The 12,595-nt window shown below is 44.0% G+C and overlaps 1 protein-coding gene across 5 annotated transcripts in view; it reads left to right on the plus strand.

Moving 5' to 3' along the window:
* DISC1 (DISC1 scaffold protein) overlaps positions 1-12,595 on the plus strand; it is a 353,788-nt gene that overhangs the window by 249,814 nt on the left and 91,379 nt on the right. The window lies entirely within an intron of this gene.

Genomic DNA, 12,595 nt, shown 5'->3' on the forward strand with positions numbered 1-12,595 from the left:
GGAGCCAGTCTCATGTCTGTTCAGTATTCTAAACTCAGTGGGTGACTGAGGCTATGAAATAATTCTAAAATGAATAATAATTTATCTCTACTGGATACTTTGAACATTTATCTGGTATTAATACACTACAATTCAAAGTTTCTGTTATTCTCACAACTTGTGAAAAATCCTAATATGCCTCTGATTCTCAACCTTGGAGAGCACTGATCAAGTTGTAAAGCTTCTTTATAAGTTAAGCTCAATTTATACTCATATTAGAAAAAGCCTTCTCAACAAAATGCTAGCAAGCCAAATTCAGCAGCATATTAAAAGATTCATTCACCACAGTCAAGTGGGATTTATCTCTGGGATGCAAAGATAGTTCAATATATGCAAATCAATTAATGTGTTCCATCATATTAATAGAATAAAAGAATCATATCATCTCAGTAGGCACAGACAAAGCAATCAACAAAATTTAACAACCCTTCACCATAAAAACTCTTAATAAATTAGGCACAGAAGAAACGTATTTCAACATAACAAAGGCCACAGATGACAAGCCCATAGCCAACATCATACTCAATGGGGAAAGACTGAAAGCTTTGGGGCACCCGGGTGGCTCAGTCGGTTGAGCATCCAACTTTGGCTCAGGTCATGACCTTGAAGTTTGTGCATTCAAGCTCTACATCAGGCTCACTGCTGTCAATGCAGAACCCACTTTGGGTCCTCTGTCTTCCTCCCTCTCTGCCCCTCCCCTGATTGTGCTCTCTCTCTCTCTCTCAAAAATAAATAAACATTAAAAAAAAAAGATTGAAAGCTCTTTTTCTGTAAGATCAAGAATAAGACAAGGGTGTCCATTCTCACCACTCCTGTTGAAAATAGTACTTGAAGTCCTAGCTAGAGCATTCAAGCAAGAAAAAAATTAAAAGCATCAAAATTGGGAAGGAAGAAGTAAAATTGTCTCTATTTGCAGATGACATGATTGTATATACAAAATATTTTAAAGGCTCAATGAAAAAACTGTTGGAACTAATCAGTGAATTCAGGCAAGTTGCAGAATACAAAATTAACATATAAAAAACAATAGCATTTCTATACGCTGGTAATGAATTTTCTGAAAAAGAAATAAACAATTGATCTCATTTACAATAGCTTCAAAACAATAAAATACTTAGGTAAGCAAGGGGTAAAAGATCTCTACTCTGAGAACTATGAAACATTGATGAAAGAAATCAGAGAAGACATAAATAAATGGAGAGATACCCTGTGTTCATGGATTGAAGAGTTAATGTTGTTAAAATGTCAATACTACTAAAAGCCACCTATAAATTCAATGCAATCCTATCACCATCCAATGGCATTTTTTTATATAAGTAGAAAAAAGATTCCTAAAATTTATGTGGAACCTCAAAAGACCCTGAATAGCCAAAGAAATCCTAAGAAAGACCAAAGCAGGAGACATCACAATACCTGATTTCAAGTTATACTGTAAAATTCCAGTAATTAAAACAGTATGGTACAGGCACAAAAACAGATAAATAGACAATGGAGCAGATTAGAGGGCCTGGAAATAAAACCAAGCTTATATTTCAACTAATCTGTGACAAGGCAGCCAAGAATACTCTGTGGGGAAAGAGTGAAACTTGACCTCTGTCTTATACTCCTCCTCCAAATTAACTCAAAATGAATTAAAGACTTAAATGTAAGACCTAAAACATGAAACTTCTAGAAGAAAATGTAGGAATAAATCTCCTTGACATGGGTCTTGGTAATGATGTTTAGGAAACCATGCTTAAAGCACAAGCAACAAAATTAAAAATAAGCAAATGGAACTACATCAAACCAAAAGGCTTCTGCACAGAAAAAAAAATCAACAAAGTGAAAAGACACTCTACAGAATGGGGAAAAAGTATTTGTAAACCATATATCTGATAAGGCTTTAATATCTAAAATATATGAAGAAGTCATAAAATTCAATAGCAAAAAAAAAACAGTCCAACTTGAAAGTGGGGAAAGGTCTAAGTAGACATTTTTCCAAAGACGTATGACTGGCCAACATCTACATGAAAAGATGCTCAACAATACTAGTCATTAGGGAAATGCACATTAAAACTACAATGAGATATCACCTTATGCCTTGTTAGAATGGCCACATCAGAAAGACAAGAGATCACAAATGTTAGTGTGGATGTGGAGAAAAGGGAGCCCTCGTGCACTGTTGGTGGGAATGTGAGTTGGTGCAGCCACTGTGGAAAACAGTATGGAGGTTTCTCAAAAAATTAAAAACAGACGTACCTTATGATTCATTCATTCCACTTCTGGGAATATATCCAATAGAACTGAAAACACTAACTTGAAAAGATATTTGCACCCCCTACCCCCATGTTTCACTGCAGCCTTATTTACAGTAGCCAAGAAATGGAAAAAACCTAAGTGTCTATCAATGGATGAATAAAGAAGTATTTCATTTCACACATGGGAATATTATTCAGCCATAAAAAATGAGGAAGTTCTACCATTTATGACAACATGGATGAACCTTGAGGGCATTATGCTAAGTGAAATAAGTGAAAGGTAAATACTGTATAATCTCATTTGTATGTGGACTCTAATACAAAAACAACCTTAAACTCATAGAAAAAGAGATGATGTTTGTGGTTACCAGATGAGGGCTGGAGAAACTGGAGGAAGGGGGGTCAAACTTCCATTTATCAGATAAAGAAACACCAGGGCTGTCATATACACCATGATGACAGCAGTTCACACTGCTGTGTGATACACAGGAAACTTGTGAAGAGAGTAGATCTTAAGGGTTCTCATCCCTTGGAGAATTTTTTTTTTCTTTTAAGAAAATTGTATCTATAGGAGATGATGGTTGTTAAGTAAACCTATTGTGGTCATCATTTCACAACATATGTTAATCAAACCATCATGCTGTTCACCTTTCACTTATAAAGTGATATATGTCAGTTACATCTCAATAAAACTGAAAAAGAAGAGAAATCTGAAGTAATAATATGTGAAATGGAAGGCCATGTCCCTGTGCAGCCCCAACACCAGCATCACAATGTTGATGGTGAAACTGATGATGATAGCAAAAGCAGGAAAAGGTAAAAGTTAACGATTATTGAGTGCCCATTATTTCCTTCATTCCTTACAGCCACCTTAGGAGGGAAGTACAAGTAATATCCCAATTGTCAGATAAGGAAATGCTGTGTAGAGACAGTAATTAGCTTGCAAGTTGACTGAGCTCCTAAGTTGCAGAGCTAACCCAGATTAGCCTGAATCCATGGGCTTGCTCTTAACCACTCATATTCTACTGTCTTTCAATTATAAGGAGAGCTTGGGTTCATGCTTTGCAAGCAAAAGCAAATAAATAGCTATAGTTATGATCCTAAAGATGATCCTGCACAAAACATCATCCAACCATTTATTGCCTCTCACACAATTCTGGGTCTTTTTGATTATGACACACCAGCTACATCTCCTCAAAACATTCTTTCCTATACCTAGGTTTGTGACATTTTGAAAATCTCTGATTTTCATACAGTAATTCATGAATGTCCAGAAAAAATTCTCTAATCTCATTTTAACCCAGCTTCCTTTAAAACTGAATATTCTTTATCAAGCAAATTATTGGTGGGTGCTATAGACTGAATGTTTGTGTTCCTCCCAATCTCACATGTTAAATCCTAATGCTCAGTGTGATGGTATTTATTGGGAGGGGATTAGGTCATGAGTGTGGAGCCTTCATGACTGGTATTAGTGACTTTATTCTCTTGCCCCTTCCATCATGTGAAGACACAGTGAAAAGAACAGGAAGCAAATTCTCACCAGACACAGAACTTGGAAGTACCTCATTCTTTGATTTCCCAGCCTCCAGAACCATAAGAAACAAATATTTGTTGTTTATGAACCACCCAAGCTACTGTATTTTTGTTACAGCAGCCCAAACAGACTAGGACAGTGGGGAAGACTTTGTGTCGTAAATTAAGTAGGGATATACTTACAACCCAAAACTTTGGGACAAAATCAAGTCGTTCCCTCAATGGTCAGCCTCCTTGGCCCAGCCTCCCATCCTCTCCAAATCTGAGTGTATGTGGGTCACCTAGACATGCCTGTGGGACATACGCCCCTTGGAAGAGCCACCCCTCATTCCCCCTACAGGATCTGCTGCCCAGACCCCACAAACTCCGTGGTTGGAAATGACACTGGATGAGGAGGCAGGAAGCCAAGGTCAACCTGCCCTTTCAACCTTCAACATGGCTGAGGTTTATCCCGTGATATCTCTGGAAAGAAAGTTGGAGGAAAGAGGCAGCAAAGCAAACAGGAGAAGGAGAGAGAGGGGAGGAGCAGTGATGTGTAGCAGTAGCCGCGAGGGCCACCAGCATCAATCAGGCACGCTCTGTGATCTAGGGACATCATTTCTGTCTCTGTCCTCTGCCTCTCCTTGACCCAGCCTCTTAGTCTTCTTTGCTTGCTTAAAGAGTAAAACAAACTACTTTATAAACATGGTAGAAATCTAGCCAATCAGCATTATGCATATACATCCATCACCTGCCTGCAGGCCACGCCCTCGGAGACAGGGTCTTCCTATCTTTGCAGTCAGGCACAGGTACCCTTAGCATGTCTGTGCTGAGTTTTAATGGGCCCCAAATAGCACAGATAAAGGAAAGAAGGAATGATTTTTTTTGAAGTAACACAAATCCCAGTAGAAATATTAAACTTACAAGTTGAAATCTTTTTAGCATTAATTCTTTCTTAAATGCACAATAAAAGCTTGGATTGCAAGGAACTTGTTCTGTGAGCGTTCTGCAAGACGAGCAAACATTTCTAATACACTTTCACTTGATAAACCAGCGATGTCTCGCAATACGAGTAGCACGGGTCGCCAAATGTCACATGATCACAGCTGAGCCAATGGTTCTTGAAATTCGCTTTGATATACTAGTGCTTTGGATGACAAGCATGTTTCCGGAACAACTTATGCTCACAAACCAAGGTTTTACTGTATGCTGCTCTGTAGCTGTAAGATGTGCATTTCCTACATTGTGACCAATTGGATGAATAGCAGCTAAACCCATCATTATGATGACATTACAGAAAATGTGTAGTTCCTTATTTTGATCAGATGGGAAATTGTTTCATTTCATAATTGAAGTTTGACCTCCGCTTCTGAGGAAGTGATCTCCTTTCTGGCAATGAAGGGGGTACACAGCCCCCCAGCCCAATTTGAAGGGCGAGCTTGCTCCGAGATGCGCAGCTTTCACTGGAGTTGATTCAGAGAGAGGTTTGGTGAAACCGGAGGAAGGGGTTTATCTCAGAGGCTCCTGTTCTTGTTTGAACAGCCTGCAGGGATTAACTTGTGGTTGGGTCTGAGCCAGAGAGATAAATGACACAGCCCTTGTGTGCTCGCATTCAGAGGGAGCTCTTGCCAAAATGGGACAAGGAAGGATTGTGTTCAAGAGAGTTCAGGACATCTTAATACAGCAGGATGATCCAGTCTGTGCTCAGGACTTTATGGAGAGCTATGAGCCAACCCTCTGGGGACACTAGCTCATCCTGAGTGTTTAATATCCAAGTGGCATCTACCAGGGGAAGCCATGCCCCTTGGGAACAATGCTGGGTGGGTCCCCCACCTCTTTTCTAACACAGATTTTTTTTTTAACAACCTCATGAACACAAAGGAAAGAAATCCACAAAAGGAAGGGGGAAGCACTAAATTTTATTAAAGTGGTTCTCAAAATTCAGATCCTGAATTTTCTAAAGCAGGAAAGTTTAGATGAAGGTTGAGCATGTCTCACAAATGTGCATATTGTTCTTCACACGCAATATAGGATTGCTCAACAATATCCGATTTCAGAGAACATAGTTAGCATAAAGCCTTTTATGAGGAAAGTTATGAAAACACCTTTCAAACAACTTGCATCCCTGTATAATCCTGGTGTTCACTGGGCAGCCGGAGAGAGCCAGTTCAGGAAGTCGAGGGGCTTTTACCTTATGCAGGGGTTGGGTTATAAAGGTAAAGTTTAAGGGAGCAGTTAAGCATATTTAAAATTGTCCTTGAAAATCTCTTTAACTGAGCATAAAATACAGTATACAAGGTTATATATATATATATATATATATGTATATATATATATATACATATATATATACATACACATATATACATATATATACATATACGTATATACATATACATATATACATATATGTCTTTTCACTAATTTGAGTATGTAAGTGTACAATGCACAACACTAAATGGAATAATATAATAATATAATACATAATGAGGTGTGGTTTTCCAGTATTTTTATTGCGTAAACAGTCACATGGAACACCCCTAGTCGCATGTATGGAGTTTATGAGTGTCACCTCGGGTTCCCAGCCCAGCCACCCTCTGCTCTGCTTTCTCCACGCAGACTAGCCACGTTCACCCTTGCCTGTGTTCTCCCGGAGTCCAGCCCTGCCCCAACCCAATTCTGAGTGCTCGGGGCGGACACTTACGTGCTCTCGTCCCTCCCCAGCTGAGAGTGAGTAGAGGTGGGGTTACCACCAAAGGGAGAGCTGGTCGCTCTGTCCAGGAATCCAGCAACATGTTTCTAGGCACCATGGGGCCAAATGAGACCACGTGGGTTCGATATGGTCCCTCTCCACCCCCTCCCACCATGCATGGACCGCAGTGAGTGACAGCATTGCCATTCTTCATTTTCAAGGGGTTTTCTCCTCTTTTTGTTGGCAGAAGGTAGATGGCAGACAGAATTGTACAATGCACATGGTGGAGGTCAGAAAACCCACAGGTCTGGGTTCACACAAAGGCGGACAATACCAGTCTCCAGAGATTCGGCAACTGTGTCTGTACCAGGGACCGAGGCCGCTCACCTTCATGTCTCTGGATCTCCACACCTGTCGCTGAGAACAAGCCCACAGGGGTTCCACCCACATTATCTTCTGGTATTTAAACAAAAAAATCTAGGGGCTACTGGGATGGCTCAGTTGGTTAGCCGTCCGACTCTTGATTTTGGCTCAGGTGGTGATCTCAAGGTTCATGAGATCAAGCCCCGAGTCGGGCTCTGAGCTGACAGTGCAGAGCCTGCTTGGGATTCTCTCTCTTCCTCTCTCTCTGCCCTTCCCCTGCTCCCTCCCTCTCTCTCAAATAAGCATTAAAAAAAAATAAAATAAACAAAATGAGTCTATTTTAACAATGCCTTAAAACCAACTCCCTGCTAGAACCTTAATAGGATTCTGAGGTGGTAACAGGGCCTTCCTAATGTTATCTGTAAAATCAAAAATAAGGCTTAGAGTTCCCATTTTTTTCTTTTTCATTGTAGTCAGAAGGGTCACCATTCAACTCCCATATTTATGACGTGGCCTGTGATAAGGAGAGACTGCTCACTTATCTCTGAGGCGGATGACAGAAAAAGTATCAGGAAAAAGATACTGCGATCCCTCAACTGCCCAGCAACATGAGATGAAAATTACCCTTTAATCTGCAGCCTAGCAGGTCCTTCTTTCCATTAAACCTGAATCCCCATTTTATTATAGACTTGGGCCAGTTATGTATGACTCACTGGGAAAGTGCATTTTATGATCTTGTCAGAAGAAATGGTTTCACTGGGATCATTTTAAGCCAATAATTTTATACCTACCTCCACCTAAATATCTAGGACATTAACTTATTAACCATTTTAGTGTCAAGCCTAATGCATTTTAAATACTTAAGACAAATACCAGGACACTACGGGGATCGGAGAATAGATTTTCTGTCAGCATTTAGTGCTTCTACATATCAGGGGGATCAGTCTCCATGGATTTGCTGGGAAGCGGCTCCATTCTCTACCTTCTCCACGCATGGAGCTCTCCTTTTGTTCTACGGGAGGGAGAATGTGCACATGGGATGAAAGCCGGGCTGATTATTTCAGACCCAGGCTCATGTCTGTGTGACTGATGAGGTCCTGGCCCTCGGCCTGTGTGACAACATTGAAACCTCGTCCCCTCCTTGCAGCTCTGCTGGCCTGTGCTGGGGTGTCCAGGCTGTGGTTGGTGTGTGTGTGTGTGTGTGTGTGTGTGTGTGTGTGTGTGTGTAGGTCCCACAGACCTGGTTTCTACTGATAACCTTGATTTCATCCTGTGAGGGTCTGAGCGGAGAACCAGCTGAGCCACCATCAGCTAGAGACTTTCTACCTACAGAACTGTCAGGTAATACGTTTGTGTTGTCTTCAGCTGCTAAGGTCGTAGCAACTTGCTTTAGCAGCCATAGCAAATGGAAACATTCACCCTGAAAGCTCTTCTACACTGTCACAGCTTCAACTAACCACGTAAAGGACAGCGAATCCCCGTTTTGCACCTTGCGGAATTCCTTACCCTCACGACCACCTTCTGTTGGGCAACTCTACTTGGATATCTTAAAGATGTGTCCAACTCTACCTGTTAGAAAGTGAACTAATTTTCTTTCCTCCCAAATCTTTTTCTGTCTCTGGTGTTCGCCAAGCCAGAGAGCGGGCTGTAGGCTAGATTCTTCCCTGCTTTACTGCTTGTGTGGTCTCACCTCCATCGGGTCTTTGTTGAGCTGTGACCGTCTCAAGGAGGGGCGCCTTGATCGCCCTGTTTCAGGTGGTGGCCCTCCCCCTGTTACACACGTTGTCTTTTTTTCACATCAGCCTCTGGTGTATCAAACTCACTTCTTTGCTTTTTCCTCCCCTCACTTGGAATGTAGGCTCCATGTCTGATTTATTTTATTCATTCTATTTAACAAGCAGTAACACACTAGTTCCCAAACATCAGGCATCTCTCTACGCAGTTGTACAAATATCCACGTATTTAATACACATTTTTTCCCCACTGCTGTATTTCTAGGTTCTAGACTAGTGCCCAGCATGTAGTAGTTGTTGAGTGAACAAACGAATGAATGAATTCAGCCGAAAGCTAAATCCTGTTCATTTTATTTCCCTACTGTCTTTTAGATCAGCCCACTTTGTCCATCCCACGAATGCATCCTGAGTCCAGTCCTTCTGCATTATAGCAGCAATATTCAAGAGCTCCCCTTACGTGCCATCCTTTCCCCTAGAACCCACTCTGCAGTGTAGCTGCAGGGAAATTGCCACACACCTCTCACCCGCTCCCTCCTTCCTCACTCGCTAACCTTCAGCCAGCCTGAACGTTCAGTTTCCCAAATATGCCCTTTCTCCCTTTACTTCCAAGACTGTGCAGTGATTCCTCGCCCTGGGATGTGCCTCCTTGCCACCTGCCCTGTTCGCCATATTTCAGCTTAGTTGTTCTCCTCTGTGACACCTTCCTGACCTCCACCCATCTCCATCACGGGAAGTGCCTGTCTCTGTGCTCACTAGCTATTCTGTCTTGGCTTCTCTCCTTCTCTCCGCCTTCCCCACGTATTACCCCCCGCTTCCAGCCCCGTGTGTAAAGACCTCGTTACCCCTGCCGTTCCTCGCTAGTTCACAAGGTCCTTGAGGCCATGGGCTGGGGCTCACGATCTACTTCAGCACCTAGTGCACCAGCTGGCACCTAGCTGGGACTCAGGACATACCCAGTGAATTGGCTTCCTGGGGCTTGGTGAGCCCAGGCCAGGCGACCTCACCAGCCAGAAGGGCACCTGTTCTGCCAGTGTTGATTTCCAGGCACAATTATATGTGTAAATGCATTTTCACTGTTCTGCCTTAGGACCCAATTTTTGAAAATTAGATTTTAAATGTCCCATCCTCCTCACTTACATCCCATGCTTCTAGACATTTAGCGCATAATTTAAAATGAAAGGCATAGAAAATTGGACTCATTTAGTTTACTCTACTTGAAATCCATGTTAGGCTATTTTTAAATTCTCATGGATCTTGTGCTCTTTAGGGTGTGTGTAAGAGGGAGGGAGGGAAGGGGAGAGGGAAGGAGGGAGGGAGGGAGGGAGGGAGGAGGGAAGGAAAGAAGGAGGGGAAGGAGGGAGAAGGGAAGGAAGACACTTGCTGTAAGCAGTTAGAGATGCACCATGTTATTATTATTGCACGGTTTTTTCTAAATATAATTTATTGTCAAGTTGGCTTACATACGGTGTGTACAATGTGCTCTTGGTTTTAGGGGTAGATTCCCATGATTCATCGCTTACATACAACACCCACTGTCATCCCAACAAGTGCCCTTCTCAATGCCCATCACCCATTTTCCCCTCTTCCCTGCTCCCCATCAACCCTCAATTTGTTCTCTGTATTTAAGAGTCTTTAATGGTTTGCCTCCCTCTCTATTGCACTTTGTTTTAATACGGTTTCGCATTAGCATTGCCCCAAATACAGTTTCCAAAGTCAAACGCTGAAGTTAAGACTCAGCCTCAACCTTGGCCGCACTGTGTTCTCAATTGTGATGAGGTGCCAGCTTGCACTGTGGGTCACAAGTGGGGAGTCTCGACATTCTTTCCCTTGCTTTCCACACGTTCCCCTGTCTCAGCCACGCCCACTGCAGACGGCGGGCAGGAGCCGATGAAGATGCCGGCATTGGCCGTGGGTACAGACCCCCTGACTTCCAGACCCTGCTCTCCTAGGCACCACGCGCACAGGTGGGCTCAGGCACCCCCTTCATCCCTGGTCCTGAATCCCCATCCTCACATTAGGAGTGGGCGCAGAACCTTCCGCTCTCACGCGTATTCCTCTACCAAGCTCTCTGTACCCCTTGGGCGTGTGGTGGAGACGCCATGCCACTGGTGGTGCTGAATGTTCACGCCGAAGTTGAGCCCGTAAGGCACCAGTGACCCCTCCTGTCTCCTAACGCGTGGCCCACAGCTGGCCCTCGCTTTTCCCAGGGAGGCCCAAATGCCCGCCGCCTGTGCCCATTGTTTCCCCACGTATCATTCTCTGCTTTCTGGAGCCGTCGTGAGACTCAGCGGCATCGCCAGGAAAGCGAAATCAAACACACGTTGTGATAGAGCTAATAGACAATGTAACAAATGCCGAGGGGAGCCCACTGTGGGGTGCTGTTCTCCTGAGAGTTGAAATCTAAGGGAGGGACAGAAAAATAAAACCAGGAAAAAAAAAAACCCACCACCAACACCAACAACAGGTAAATGAACCCGTAAAGAAAATAACGACAGGATTTTGTGAGGCCTACGAAGGCAACAATCAAGAATCAGAGAGAAGATAATCAGGGTGGGAAGCAGCCAATGCCTATGGGGAAGGAGCTCTCCCACATGTAAGCTGAAGCTTAAGGATAGCAAAATCACCTCTACACAGGCGGCAGGGGAGTGCCAGGCACAGGGTGGGGAGAGAGCCTGTATGGAGAGGACGAGGACAGGTCAGGGAGTGCCGGATGTGAGGGGTGGATGGGGAGACCGGGGCAGGGACCATGCAGCCCCCCTGCGTGTTTTGTGGAGAGCTTTAGATTTGGTTCCCAGGGCAAAGGGAAGCCAGCACGGGGTGTTCAGCAAGGTTTTGTGGCCTCTCTCTCACGAGAAGGGCCATCGTAGAAAGGTTGGGAATCTCAGGCTCCTTCCCTGTTGGGGGCCTGGCAGAGCGGCCCTGGAGAAGACAGGACTAATAGTTTCTACAGAATTCTGCAAGCCGGCCCCCTCTGCTGAGTGGAAATAGAAAACACAATGGCCGGATGTGCCAAACCTCTGCCCCTTCGAAGCGCAGCCAGGGTGGGCACCCTCGCCCCCCTCTCCCACCCCCCTGATAAGCACCCAGTATTTCCTGTCTCCCTGATGCCTCTCCCGGCAAGGTGCCGCCCGGGAGCCTCCTACCACGAGGCGCTGCCTGGGCTGTGGAAGATCTAGGATTATGTTCCCTGGCGGCTGTTTTGATAAGGCTGAAACTCAGCTCTTTCATAGTGTCGTGTTCATTGCTGATAAGGCTTGTCTTTTTCTTTTCCCTTGTCCATTATGGAATTAACGGCACATGTTGGTGAGAGCAGGCTCATCACTAATACATGTGGGGCTGGGGCAAAGATACAGCACGAGGCACACATACCGTGTATCTGAATGTTCAGAGCTCTAAATCTGCCTGGTAAATGGCCGAGTATTGCAGGTTCTATTGTCCTAAGTTGCGGCTTTGAAGTAGAAGTTTTATTATTACTCAGGTACGGTAAGGCCACCAGGTCAGGAGATGACTGTCCTTGAAAAGAGAGTTTGTAACTCATAGGTTCCCAGGGGAGGGACACACCACACCCTGGGGGCCCCATGGGAAAGCACGGGGCTCAGTCAGGAGGCAGAAGGACGGAGGGGAAATGTGGGCAAGAGACTTTATTTTGAGGGGCAAGGAACAGGTGCATCAGGGCACACAGGCTGAGGACTAGTTAGTTCGAATCATTCCAAGACTCCAGAGCATCGGGCTGTCCTCAGTTGTCTGGTACCTGGCCCTGGGTGACAAGGGCCGGGGGATGGTGGCCCCGAGTGAGAGCTGGATGAAGGAGGTGGCTCTGGATTGGTTGGTTTTCATACGAAAGGCTTCGTCTCAGGCGATGTGTTCACATCTTGGGTGGTCCTTCCAGGATCAGCAAAGCTCATAACATATGGAATTATTGACTCACGGTGTTGTATATCTGTAACTTCTATAACATTGCATATCAATTAGACTTTCATTAAAAGATTAATTAATAAATTAAATAAATAAGTAGCCAT

Source organism: Acinonyx jubatus, chromosome D2, assembly GCF_027475565.1.
Source record: "Acinonyx jubatus isolate Ajub_Pintada_27869175 chromosome D2, VMU_Ajub_asm_v1.0, whole genome shotgun sequence".
Classification (NCBI taxonomy): domain Eukaryota; kingdom Metazoa; phylum Chordata; class Mammalia; order Carnivora; family Felidae; genus Acinonyx; species Acinonyx jubatus.